Source organism: Phaseolus vulgaris, chromosome 2, assembly GCF_051622355.1.
Source record: "Phaseolus vulgaris cultivar YP4 chromosome 2, ASM5162235v1, whole genome shotgun sequence".
Taxonomy (NCBI): domain Eukaryota; kingdom Viridiplantae; phylum Streptophyta; class Magnoliopsida; order Fabales; family Fabaceae; genus Phaseolus; species Phaseolus vulgaris.
In genome coordinates, this window is record NC_143499.1 from 36,236,260 (window position 1) to 36,251,001 (window position 14,742).

Sequence of the window (14,742 nt, forward strand, 5' to 3'; positions counted from 1 at the left end):
AATTAAGAAAAAAATTCATGTTATATGAGAAGGTAATTGATGTAATTACTAATGGTAGCGGAAGTTATGAAAGAAATTGTAATAATAAATTATAGCAATATTTAGTTAAGATACACCGTGTTGGTATAACTTTGATAAATAATCATTTACATATGTTACTAAATGATTTCCACCTATAAAGTTATAATAATTTTTTTATCTATATACAAAATTTACTCCATCGTAGACTCTTTGGCTTACACTTATAAACGATGATGATACTTTCATTTCCGATATATTATTTTATTTCTACGAATTAAGAACAATAATAAACATGTTAAAAGTTTTTCTCTTTTTGTTTTTTTATGCAAGATTGTTTACTAAAAGTTTAATATATAATTTAGAAGGGATGATTATTCTTATCATTATTTGACCCTATGATTTGAATATTTAGATCTTATTCTTTCTTTCAATCAATAGGGACTCACATGATATTGTTAACTTTTCAGATCTTGGAAAGATTCCTGTCCTTCTTGCTTTTGGTGAGCTTCCTCAATGGGTTGTTTTTGGTGAGAACCCTTCTGCTCTGATTCAATCATTATTATCATTATTTGCATAATAATTAGCTTTTGTTTTGAAGTTTGAATTCAACCTTTTAATTGAATTGAATGGTTAATGGGATATTTGCAGGAGATACATTTCCTGTAGGTTATGCCTTTGACAAGTCAAATATTCATCATAAGGTAATCAATTTTTCCCAACAAAGATTTTAAAACGGAGTTTAAGTATAACTCAATCTTATAAAACTGATTTATAAAGTAAGATTTATGTACTATGAAATGCTTATTTAGTCGATGCGAGATCTTCAACACACCACTTCATTGAGAATATCGCATCATGCATGAGACTACATATTATGAATCGTCCAATAGCGGATAAAGTGTTTTTTTTTTCTTAATCAATTATTAACTATCCCAATTTCATTCCTTATGCAGTATTTTAAGGACAACCCTAATTACAAATGCTCTACTTATAACACTAGAAATGGGATCTACACTGGAGGATGTGGACTAGACAACGTTGCCATGTCATGGGGACATGATGATTACATGTATATGGTGAGTCTGTGTATAAGTTTATCACTCTTATGTTTCAAATTTTACACACATATACATATTTTTAATATATATAGTACTTCATTTAAGATCTAATAATGCTCAAACATTGGTACTTTGAAGGTTGCTAAGGAAAATGGCACCACTTTTCCATCTGCAGGATTGTTCATTATCAGATATCACTCTTTCTATCGGAAGCCTTTTCCTCAGTGTATTTTTTATCTATAAACTTTGTTTGGTGTCTTTGTTCAACATATATAACATGTGTGACATAATTCTGCAGCTTTACACAAGAAAGGTGCATACACTCACTTGATGAATGAAGAAGACTTTGAGACTTTGAAATAGCTCAAAGTATTTAAGTATGTTTATGTTGTAAGTTCTGTGAATTTGGTTATTTGTGCACATCTTTCACAACTTAGTCTCACATATATAGTCTCTAATATAATTTTACAACAAGTACGATATTTATAGCAAGAGCAATGTTCTAGTTGATGTAGAGAAAGATAAGCCATACACTACAAGAAAATCATAAAATAGAAACTAATTTTTAGTGACAAAAAATAATTAGTTGCTATAGTGACTAAATTAGAGATCATTTTAGAGACTAAAAAATTTTTGGTTTCTAAATTAGTTTATATTATTGTTAAATGATTTCTAAATTGGTATGTAATTAGCCTCGAGTTGGCCCTCGAAGAACTCGAAGGAGATGATTGCAGAAGTAAGAAAGGTAATGTTCGCGGCTGCCACGCTCTTCCAAAAGAGGCACAGGTCCTTGTCCAAAGCGCCCATGTTATCGGGGCTTCTTGGCTTTCTAAAGCTTCCCTTGGAGTCTTTATTTCCCTTGTTTACCCAGTACAAGGGAAAGCCGTCGAGCAGCGAAGTGTCCCGATCATTCTGGCACACTTGGACGAATTTACCTTTCCAATCCTTGTAAGATTGCTGGAAGATAGAGAGGATTGACCTCCCAGCAATCCCGTTCAGGCTCACCCAAAAAGGCGATCTCCAGGGTTCTTGGCCTCGAACAGGAAGAGGAACACGTCTACCGAGGTCGGTAGTCCCAGATGTGCGCATATGATTTGAAACGCCCGCACGAATGCCCAGCTGTTGGGATGGAGCTGGGCGGCGGCGATGTCGAGCTCGGTTAGTAATTCCCGCTCGAAACGGGTAAGGGGGAACCTAAGTTTCACCTTCTTGAATAAGGTGGTGTACACAAAGCAGAACAACTCGCCGTTGTTCCCTTTGTCATCTGCGCAGACTGGCACGTCGGGGGGGGTAAGGCAGCACCGTCAGTTTTTCATCGTGCTCCTTGTGGAACGAAAGGTTGGGCTCGTCCCCTTTCTTCAATCGAAGCACTGCCACAGCGGAGTTTACTGAAGAAGTCTCCTTCATTAAAGTTGAAGTGGCCCATGGGTATAACTTCTTATAGTCTGGGGAAGGGATGGAGGCACCTCCGGCGATGGGTGGAGTTGCCTGAGCAAGGTTGGGGCGAGAGGTTGCAGGCCTCTCAGCCTGGGAGGGGGAAGCACCAGGTGCTCGTGGTGGGTTATGAGCTTGAGATGGAGGGTTTTGTGAAGAGGGAGGAGGATTCGCGGTAGTCTTTGTTCGAGCCATCGCAGGAACTGCAAAGGAAAAAAGAAAAGAAAGGTGAGCGAAGGTTGCAAAGGTCGACTTGATTGTGAACGAAGGATGAAAAAGACGAACGAACGAAAGTTCGTTATGATGGGAGAAATGGAAGACGAAGCCCTAAGTGCGAAAAGGAAGAAGAAGAAGAAAACAACCCACAGCGTATGCACCAAGCAGTTAATGGATGATGCGAATCGGTTAAAATGCAGCAAATATCAACAGAAGAAGTAAAGGGAGTACCTTTCGATGATCAGGCGAATGCTGAAGGAAGTTGGGGATTCAGAGAGTTGAAAAGCGTCGTGGGTTTTGCAGAAGAAACTCAAAGCGTTTGAGAAGGCAAAGAGATGATGGAACAGTAGAAATGAAACGGGTTTAAGGGTTTTTCAAATAATTTGTGGAAGCGTAAACGACAGCTAAAGATGACCGTTGATGAGGCCACGTGTCGAGCGATTGGGAAAGTGTTTGGTGGAGCGTCAGGAAAGTAGAAGGTGCGAACGTTTGGAATTCTGCGCCAGCGCCACGTAGATCGGTAGTGACGTGACTCCTTTAGTCTTTTCGCTGGACAAGTCTTCGCTTAAGACTGGGGGGCTTGTGTACCGCCCTGGTAGTCGGAAGTGATGACGTGGCATCGAGCTATTATATAGGCGTGTTGGACGGGACACCTGGCTGGCAGAAGGGAAGGAAGTTGGGGGGCTCGTGTAGTCGCCGGTTATTAAGTTGACGTGCTCCGATCTCCAGCATACCTAAACCGGCGGTCACCGGGTTGAAGATGAAGTCACCAAATATGAACCCAGGCGACCAAGTGATTAGAGATCGCCGAAACAAGGACATCGCCGAAGATGAAGGCAGATCGTCATTTCCCAGCTGGCCAGAAGATGAGCTCGGGAGACCGCTTACCTGAACATACACGGTGAAGCAAGTAAAGTAGATCATGAAGGCGGCCGGCGAGACCATAGGGAAGGTGTGTACGAAAGCACCCGAACTCGCCACCCAGAAGAGATCACGCTCCAAGGCAACTATGCACTGAGCTGTGTCATGCATAGGTAACTTAGCCAAAAACCTGAAGAGTAAGAAGTGGCGCCCAAGTCAAGGATGCTCCAGATGGTGACACGTGTACAGCTGGATGCGAGCCACGTGTCCAGAAGTGTAACTGTCTGGAGAGAGAAAATGCGCAGGTATATAAGAGATTCCAACGAACTTCTGAGGTACGCACGTTTAGATTACTTCTTTACGCTTGCAAGTTTTGAGTACGCTGAGAGAGAACTTTGCACGGTTCCTTAGAGTTCTTGAGTTTTCTCTTAGTAATTGGTGGTTCAGTCGCTGACTTAGGCGTCGGAGCGTGATCGGCTGCAGTGGCGTCGTTCTGTCTTTTATAGGTTCTTGAGGTGGATCGCGGTGAAGGACGGAGGCTAACACGGCGCAGAAGTCGATCCAGGTTTGACGAGGCAAGGCTCCAACGTTTTGGTCAACAGGCAGGATCACTCAAACATTGGTACTTTGAAGGTTGCTAAGGAAAATGGCACCACTTTTCCATCTGCAGGATTGTTCATTATCAGATATCACTCTTTCTATCGGAAGCCTTTTCCTCAGTGTATTTTTTATCTATAAACTTTGTTTGGTGTCTTTGTGCAACATATATAACATGTGTGACATAATTCTGCAGCTTTACACAAGAAAGGTGCATACACTCACTTGATGAATGAAGAAGACTTTGAGACTTTGAAATAGCTCAAAGTATTTAAGTATGTTTATGTTGTAAGTTCTGTGAATTTGGTTATTTGTGCACATCTTTCACAACTTCTCACATATATAGTCTCTGATATAATTTTACAACAAGTACGATATTTATAGCAAGAGCAATGTTCTAGTTGATGTAGAGAAAGATAAGCCATACACTACAAGAAAATCATAAAATAGAAACTAATTTTTAGTGACAAAAAATAATTAGTTGCTATAGTGACTAAATTAGAGATCATTTTAGAGACTAAAAAATTTTTGGTTTCTAAATTAGTTTATATTATTGTTAAATGATTTCTAAATTGGTATGTAATTAGCAACCAAGATTTTTGCTACCAAATTTAGAAACTAAATAATTGGTAGTTAAAACCTTGGTTGCTAATTAGATACCAATTTAGAAACCATTTAACAATAATAGAAACTAATTTAGAAATCGATTTTTTTTAGTTTCTAAAATGGTCTCTAATTTAGTTACTGTAGCAACTAATTTTTTTTTTGTCTCTAAAATTGGTTTCTATTTCATGTTTTTCTTGTAGTGATACTATATATCACTCATTGAAAAGGTGAGAGTTAGATTCCAACTTTGACTAATTTTATTTCATGGTTATTATTATTTTTTCAATGTTTGTTCTTATTTTCGTTACTATTGTTACTTGCAGTATTTTCCTTCGAAGCTTAAGTGGTGATTCAATTTAGATCCAGGGAATGAAGAGAAGAATAATTTTAATTATTTTGAGCAAGCGATTTACCGAATTACTTGATTTTTTTAGTATCTTTTATACACAAGCATATTAGATTGCAATTAAATATGTTGAAATGCATTTATCATTCACTTGGAATTTGCAATCTTTGAATAATAATAGAATTATTCATATCCATGGTGTAAGTTTTTTTTTTTACCAAAACTCTCATATCATTATGAAACTTGACATCTCAACCACGTTGATACTTCAAGTAATTACAATCATCTAGTACCACATGAAAAAAATATTATTAAAAAAAATAGAAGAAAATATAGGTGGATTAAACCAAAACTCATATATTAACATAAACGATACATTCTCTTCAATATCCACGATTTAAGTTATGGTTCACATTTTTTCTTAAAATTTCGTTTTTAATTTTTCCTTGATTGCTGAATATTCTATTAATAGAAAATTACTGGTGAAATCTAATTGCAAATTTCTAATTAAATTATTTATTTTCTAATAATTATTGATATTTGAAATTAAAATAAAATGAATGAAGTCAACTAAATAATATCTGTGATGGGTAGCCGTTAAGGGTACGAAACTTTACTTTTTCTGCTATCGGTCGGTGTTGTACTTCATCTTCTAACACTTGTTCTTTTTTGAAAAAATCATTGTCCAAGAATCGCCTGCTGGTGGTGACGTGTTGGATGCCTATAGAAAACGAGCGGCCGAGAGGAAAAGGCATGGTGACATCAACGCACTGGATACGACGAAGGGCTCAGGTGCCCGTGCTGACAAGGGCTTGGGCGGCCCTTCCAGCAAGTCCAAGAAGAGGTCAAGGGAGGGTGGTAACATTGCTACCAATACCCATTCCCCTGGCTCCATGTTGACACCCCCTCCTCGTCGGGAGATTGTTGAGGTGGACTCGCCCTCACCCAAGCGTGTTGTTAAGGCGGTCACCCCTCCCGTGGCAGGGTGATCCATGGAGCTATCGATGTCACTCCTGACCCTTCTGGGGGTGACATGCAATTTACTCAGGGGGTGCCCGAGAGGTTATCCGAGTCTTCCCTGTTGAACTTTGGAGCTTTGATGTTTCAAATCCACGTGAAGCCTGAAGTTGTGCTGCTTTTTGGTTTGGGTTTAGATTAGGTTGTTTATAATCTTTGTTAAGATCAGTTCTAATTCCTACACAAAGCTTGATCAATCAATTTTAAAAGAAACAAAGTGTTTTTCCAAGTAAAGGGAAAACAACCGGTTGAATCATCGAGATAATCGGTTGTTTGTCACTTAGCTGACTTGAGGTTTTTAAAACTCCTTTTTGAATTAGTTATGCAACTTCTTAACTCATTGAACCGGTTAAATCATGGTTTCAACCGATTAAATGTGTGTTTTCATAACAAATTTTTGAAAATTGGTTTTAACTGATTCAGTAATTAAAATTGTCTTAAACAACTACATTTCAGAGCTATAAATATAGTCTCTCTTTCAAAGCAAAATACACATTCAAATACAACAAGTATTGATACATATTTGAGATCAAAGAAAGAGATTTGTTTTTTAAAGGAGTTTCTCAAAAGTGCAAGATTGTTGTTCAAGCTTTGTTGTGGTAACAAGTTCTGATCATACAAGTTTCCTGTATTGTGCAAATCCATGTGTTTTCTATCCTTGTTTAGTTACTTGTAATAATACTTGTTTTAAATGTTGTGTGTGTTTGAAATCCTGTAAAGATAGAGGGTTGTTTTGTCTTGAGGTGTGAAGTGTTGCAAAGAGGGTGAGTAGGCTTTGTGGGATTCAAAGTCACCTCTTTGTGGTGTGTGTTGTAATCTGATTGTGATTACTAGTGGAACTCAAAGGATTGTCTGAGAACTAGATGTAGCTATGTGTGAGTGAACCAGTATAAACCTATTGCGTAAATCTCTCATTCTCTCAAACTCTATATAACTGTTTGTGTTAATTCATTTTTGTTACTGGTATAAACAACCGATTAAAATGAAGTTTTAACCGGTTAAAATTCTGATAACAGTTTTTGTTTGATTGCTTTCCTCAATTGTTTATCTAGATTGTTTGATAAATATTCATTCCAAATCAAGTCTTTGTGAAAATATTTCACTAAACAATTCACCCCCCTCTTGTTTAAGCCATAAATTCTTACAGTCCCCTCATTGAACTTGTTGAGGGGTGGATTGGAAATGTTGTGCCGCTCGATGGTTATGATCCAGCTGGGGTGTCCAGAACGAGACCGCCATGACAAGGACATATCCCGGTTGGATCATGAGTTGGCCGAGGCATCTGATCATCTGAAGCAGTCTCTAGCTGTTAACTCTGACCTCTTGAAGAGGTTGGACTCGGAGATGGCCGAGAAGGAGAAAGCTCAGTAGAAGGCTGTTGAGGCTGGGCGCCGCTTGGTGGAGGTGGAGGCCAAGATGGCTAGGGTGGTGGCTGAAAACACCCAGCTGAAGAAGATGTTCGAGGAGAGGGACGAGAAGCTTTTATCCTCGATGATCGAGCTGGCTACCTTACAAGCTGCTAGGGACGAGGCTGAGGCAGAGTTGGATCACAACTTCGACCAGACCGAGGAGTTGCTGAAGCAGAGCTTCCTCCGAGCTGTTTGTTAGGCCCATGTACTTTATGGGGGGCCGCCGGCCTCTGGTACCTTCGATCTTGACAACGAAGTGTACCAGGGTCGGATCATGCCCATTGTCGAGATGAAAGTTTCGGCGAGGCAGCAATCTGGGCCGATCGAGGGCAAGGAAGACATAGAGAATGAAGATTAGTTTCGCCTTTGGTCGGTGTTGTGGTCGTTTTGCTTTTTAATCTCTCTCCTCCGAGGCCGGGGTGTGGCCTCCCCCTTTTTGCTATTATTAATATATCAGTCGTTTCTTTTTCATTGTGTACTCGGTTTAAATGGATTATAGCTAAATTTTCACAAGTTAAAATGTCGGTCTCTATTTGAATGGGCGATCGGCCTTCAATGTGAGTCTTTAATCAAACAAGTTGAATGGGCGATTGACCTTCAATGTGAGTCTTTAATCAAACAAGTTGAATGGGCGATTGACCTTCAATGTGAGTCTTTAATCAAACAAGTTGAATGGGCGATTGACATTCAATGTGAGTCTTTAATCGAACAAGTTGAATGGTCGATCAACCTCTTGATAACTAATAATTTGGTTTTAAGTTTATTTGCGTTAAGTTAAAAGGTTAACTTGCTTGTGATGGTTGGTCTTGGCAGGGTATGCCGATTAAGGCTACGCCCAGACCAAACCGAATTGAGCGATATCGGTAGGGTATGCCGATTAAGGCTTATCCAGACCGAGCCAAGTGAGAGGTGTTGGCAGAATATGCCGGTTAGGGCTACGTCCAGACCAAACCTAGTTGAGCGGTGTCGACAGGGTATACCGATTAGGGCTTCATCAAGATCGAACCAAGTGAGAGGTGTTGGCAAGGTATGCCAGTTAGGGCTACATCTAGACCAAACCTAGTTGAGCTGTGTCGGCAAGGTATACCAGTTAAGGCTTCATCCAGACCGAACCGAGTGAGAGGAGTTGGCAGGGTATGTCGGTTAGGGCTACGTCCAGACCAAACCTAGTTGGGCGATGTTGGCAGGGTATGCCGGTTACACTTCATCCAGATCGAACTGAGGCTTTGAAGGAAAGCAGTGTTAGTACTTTGAGAAAAATGCCTCATTAAAACCTCCCTGATAGGGTGAGGAAAGAGTGCGTGATTTTATTTCTTTCAGTTGTAATAAAACTTAAGGTGCATGGCATTCCACGTCCTTGGTACAATTTTTCCTAAAAGTCATTCTAAGTGATAATCTCCCCCCTATACGACTTCTCGGACTCGGAATGGTCCCTCCCAGTTGGACGAGAACTTCCCTTCATTTCTTCTTGCATTGCTGCGCATCCTCCAGACGAGGTCTCCCTTCTAAAAAGTCCCCAGTTGAACTTTCGTGTCGTAACGCCTTGACGCCCTAAGCTTGCATGCGGTCTCTCGAATCTTGCTCTTGTCTCGAAGCTCACTTACCAAGTCGAGGTTGACTGCTAGGCTTTCCTCGTTTAGGGTGAGGTTGAACATTTGCCTTCGTATGGTGGGCTCGCCCACTTCGACCGGGATCATCGCCTCAGTTCCGTATGTTAGGCTATATGGTGTTTCTTGTGTGGTTGTCTGGGGGGGTGCATCTGTACGCCCATAGCACTTCTACAAGTTCTTATGTCCATCGACCCTTCGCTTTGCTGAGGCGCTTCTTTAGCTCCTTCAATATGACCTTGTTTGCGGCCTCAGCTTACCTGTTGGTTTGTGGGTGCTCGACCAAGGCCATGATTGACTTGATGCTGAGGTCGTCATAGAAGGATTGTAGTCCTCGGTCAATAAATTGTCGACCGTTGTTGGTTATTATCGTGTTCGGAACGCCAAATCGACACATAATGCTTCGCCAGACGAAGTTTTGAACGTTTTTGGCCGAAATGGACGCGAATGTCTCAGCCTCGATCCATTTTGTAAAATAGTCGACTCCAACTAGGAGGAACTTGGTCTGTCCTTTTCCTAGCGCGAAGGGGCCGATGATGTCCATCCCCCAGATGACGAACGACCATGGGGAGATGAGACTATGCAGCACTTCCGGTTTAGTATGATGGAGGAGGCCAGACTCCTGACATTTGGTGCATTTTTTTATGTAGGCACAGTCTCCCTGGACGGTCGGCCAGTAATAACCTGCTCTCAGAACTTTAGAGGCCATCTTCCATGCCCCCGAGTGGTTTTTCCAAACTCCTTGGTGAATCTCAGTCATAACGTACTCGGCCTGTTCGCTGGTGATGCACTTCAAATGGAGGGTCGAGTAGCCTCTTCGGTATAAATCTTCGTTTATCATAGTGTATCGAGCACACTGTTGCTTCATTGTTTTTGCTTCTTCTGGCTTACATGTGCCATCCTCGAGGTACTGGATGATTGGGGTCATCCAGTTGTCAGTTTCGGCCTCGACTATTGCAAGACATTCGGTTTCTGACACACTTGCATAACTGATCATTGGTGACTCTTTTTCTTTGTGACCGATAGCCTAGACAATGCATCGACCCTTTTGTTTTCCTGCCTCGGTATGTGTTCCACAGGTGCCTTATGGAACCAGGCGATGTTGTTCCGGGCAGCATGATAGTAGCACTGTAGCAGGGGTTCTTTCACCTTGAACTCTCCCTTGATCTGGCCGACCATAACCTGGGAGTCGATCTTGCACACGACCTCACGTGCTCCCATGTCGTAGGCTAGGTTTAGCCCAGCGAGCAAGGCCTCGTACTCGGCCTGGTTGTTGGTCGCCTTAAATCCAAACTAGAGTGCTTGCTCTAGGAGGAGATTGCTTAGTCCTTCCAAGACGACTCCGGCTCCACAGGCTGTCTTGTTGGACGAGCCATCCACGTAGAGTGTCCACCCGGCCGACAAGGTGGGTAGCGGTGTGAGCTCGGTTGAGAAGTCGGTCAGGCACTGGGACTTGATAGGCCCTCTTGGTTGATACCGAATGTCGAATTCGGACAGCTCGACCGACCATCCTATCATCCGTCCTGCAAGGTCGAGTTCAAACAAAATTTTAAAGATGGGGTAGTCGGTCCTTACAGTGATTGAATGGTTTTGGAAGTAGGGGCAAATTCGTCTTGCTGTGAGGACTAGGGCGAGCGCCACCTTTTCAATAATCTGATATCTCGTCTCGACCGCATGAAGCGTTCGGCTGACGAAGTATATCGGTCGTTCCTCGCCTTCGATCTCCTGCACCAACGCAACACTGATTGCCTCCTCCGAGACCACCAAATACACCAGGATGGGTTGATCGGGTCTCGACTTTTGTATGACCGATGGGGATGTTAGAAAATCCTTCAGTTGCTTGAAGATTTCTTTGCATCTATCATCCCAACTAAACTTGACGGCTTTCCGAAGCAATTGTACCATCGGCTTTGTTCTCTCGGCCAGCCGAGGTACGAACCTAGAAAGGGTTGTCAAGCGCCCTAGGAACTGTTGCACCTCCTTGATGTTCTTTGGACTTCTCATGCGAACAATGGCTTGGCATTTGTCGGGGTTGGCCTCTATCCCCCTATGGGTCAGCATAAAACCCAGGAACTTCCCTCCCTAAACCCCGAATGTGCACTTCTCGGGGTTGAGCTTCATATTGGCCCCTCTGAGGGCTTTGAATACCTCCTCGAGGTCTTCCACATGCTTGTTGAAAGAGTCGGACTTCACCACTATGTCGTCCACATACACCTCTATACACTGGCCGATCAGTCCTTGGAAGATTTTGTCCATGAGGCGTTGGTAGGTCGCCCCTGCGTTCTTGAGACCGAATGACATGATCTCATAGTAGTAATTGGCATCGACCGTCATGAAGGTCGTGTTCTCTTTGTCCTTGGGATGCATACTTATCTAGTTATAGCCGGAATAAGTGTCCAGGAAGCTTAGGATTTTATGGTCGGTCGCCCCATCTATTAGGCAGTCGATGTTTGATAAGAGGTAGGAGTCATGGTAGTGACTGATCGGTCCATACCAGTACGATATAAAACATGTAATAAAATTTTGATAAGAATATTTATTGTTATTATTATTATAATCATAATTCTCAAAAATATTATAAATTTATGAAAATTTATATTTATTACAAGAAAATAATTAAATAAAAACTAATTTTAAAGATAAAAAATAATTAGTTAATATATTGACTAAATTAGATAGTATTTTATAAACTAAAAAATTATTGGTATTAAAATAATTTTTATTATTAATAAAAATTTATAACTATCAATTAATTATTTTAATTATTATTATTTCTTAAATTCATTATTATTTATAGTACTAGAATTTATATTGTCATTTGTATTTATTATATTGTTGTTTATTTTAAAAAAAAATTGTAGTACTATTAATTTTTTTATTACTAATAATAATATATTACAGTTACTATTAATGTATTATTACTGTGATCATTATAAATATCATTATTTTTATTTTTTCTTTTGTATAATATATAATTGAGAGTTGTCTATTTTGTTATATTGTCAACGATAATTCTCGTTGAGTAATTTAATTTATTTGTCTAATATTTTTAATATAAAGGATAACATAATTGTGCATTTGAGATCCCATGACAGTTCATTCTTACATCTATAACATTTGCACGTGTTAGAAGTTTTGATTTAAATTATGGTTTTGTACAAAGTTCTATATTATTTTTTTAAGATTTCATTATAGGTTGATACAATGACTATATGTATATGTGTATTACATGACAACACTTTCATAATAATTTGAATGTGTTAACAACCTATGAGTATGGTAGTGACATATTATTCGATGAAGGTCCACAACACATATGAGTCAACATCTTTAATATATGAGATGTCTAAAACAACGAAGATGATTCTCCATGAGATTGGACGACATTTGAACTCTCAATAGCAGTCTATTCCTGCAACATTTCCTATCATATTTCAACCATTATACCCGTATATTAAAATTATATTTTATATTTAGATGTTTAACCACACAATCAAAACTGTTTAAATTGGTGGATGTATACGATTAAATTCTTCAAATGCTTAGAAGCTTTTGTAAATGGTCTAGACATATTTGTGAGGTTGTTCCTTCTCAAAATTGTTGGATTTAACATGCATATTTTAAAGTTAGAGGTTCAAATAATTATATTAATGTGTTGAATAAATCATCTCTGTATTTAATGATTTTTACAAACTCGAACTTTTTTAGTGTAATTCATAATAATAGAACCTATAAGACATTATGTTGCATATGACATTTACCTTTATTGGGCAAGGTTCATCAAAGGCATTCCAATGTAAGAAGAGAAAAAAACAACAACAAAGTTATTGGCAAAATTTCAAGGAGTTAAAAAAAGATGTTGAAAGAGCATTTAGTGTCTTAAAATCTCGACTTGCAATTATATGCAGTCCATCACATAATTGACACATGAATACAATGAACAAAACATGCATTGCATAACATGATTATTGAAAATAAATCAGATAAATTAATTTTAATGTTAATTAGAATTATAATCATGAAGAGATTTTCAAATAGTGTTACATTAAAAAAAAAAAATAGTGTAACGACTTAAAAAAAATAAAAAAGAGAGCCACAACCCCCCACACAGTGTCTTTCCTTTTCTTTTACTCTCTCTGCATCTCTCCAACTCTCTTTCTTTTCTATTCATTTTTTCTCCAATTTTTATCTATTTTAGAATCTGATCGGACCACGTTGTAACTGAAGAGTTAAGGAACATTTCTACCCAATCAGATTTTTAAACAGAATAAGTTCATTTTTGCTCTAAAGATCATTTGTTCTTTGTTTTTCCTTTTTTCCTTAGGATTTAGTCATTAATCTTAGTGGGGTCAGTTGAGAAAAGTAATACTCTTAACTTATTCTACTACATACTGAATTTCTATTTTGTTTGGATAACTTGCATTAGGCCCTTAAATCTTGAAGCTTATCTAGACTAGGGAAATAAAATTCTAGAAGTTGCTTGGAAAGCAAACAATTAAGGTAAGGGAAGTTAAATTTAATTTTTAATAGCACCCTAGGCTAGAAGACCTGGATGGCGAAGAGACGTGGTCCCATATTCAATTTATCTTGCAGGGATGTTGTTTGTTTATATGTCGTATTTGTTTATATATTGTTTAAATTTGTAAAAATATTAGATTTTGATGGTTTAGTATTTAAGTGTTGTTTTTTTGTGTTAAATAAGATTTTAAATATTGTGGATTGTGTTTTGAATGATATTGTATGATGACAATTGTGTGAAATTAAATTCATACATTTGGGATAATGTATCGAGTGATATTTGTTTGTGTATTAAATATTAATGTCTATGTGGTAACAAAGATCTCCGAGCTTCACCGATGATCTAAGTTACAAAGACTAAGATATCTAGTGGTGAGAAGCTGGGGAGTTCATGCACACCGTGATACATGAGATGCACGACTTGAGTTGTATTAAACTTACATTGATTCTTTTTGTTGGATTCGCTGGTAATCTTTGGATCAGGTGTTAGTCTCTATAGGACTTACTTAGACGGGTCTTCGGGAAGGCGTTAGTTGTTATTATATTTGTTGAATATCCTGGATGTGTAGATCCATGTGAAATCTATGTGATTGCTTTATGTTGGGATTTGAAGAAGATTTAATAATTCTGAAATTGATTCATGTAATTTGATTTTCTCTTTTGATTTAATTGTGCACATTATAAAACTATATTTTCACTAGCTTACCCTTGTTTTTCTTGCTTGTTGTGAATTGCAATGACGGTACTATGTACACGAGCAAATTATCATGCAGGTGTAGGAGGTCCTAGAAAGCTTTAGGATGTTTTAAATCTTATATTGTAAATGTTTGTATTTCTATAAGTCATAATCTTTTAAATGAAATGTTTTGAAATACACAAGTTTGTACAGAAATCAGTAAAACTTGTATTGTAATAGTTAGATGTTATTTTCAGGGATTTTACATGGGTACAAGAAATGTTTATTAACAACTTCAAATAGATTTAGTGATACATATTTGTGAAAGTTTTTGTAATAATAATGACAAAATTTAATTTTATATTTTTAATTAATA

General features: G+C 38.6%; 1 pseudogene; it reads left to right on the forward strand.

The window, feature by feature from the left end:
• The first annotated feature begins 24 nt into the window (after nt 1-24).
• On the forward strand, nt 25-5,143 carry LOC137809409 (inositol oxygenase 2-like; annotated as a pseudogene).
• The last annotated feature ends 9,599 nt before the right edge of the window (nt 5,144-14,742 follow it).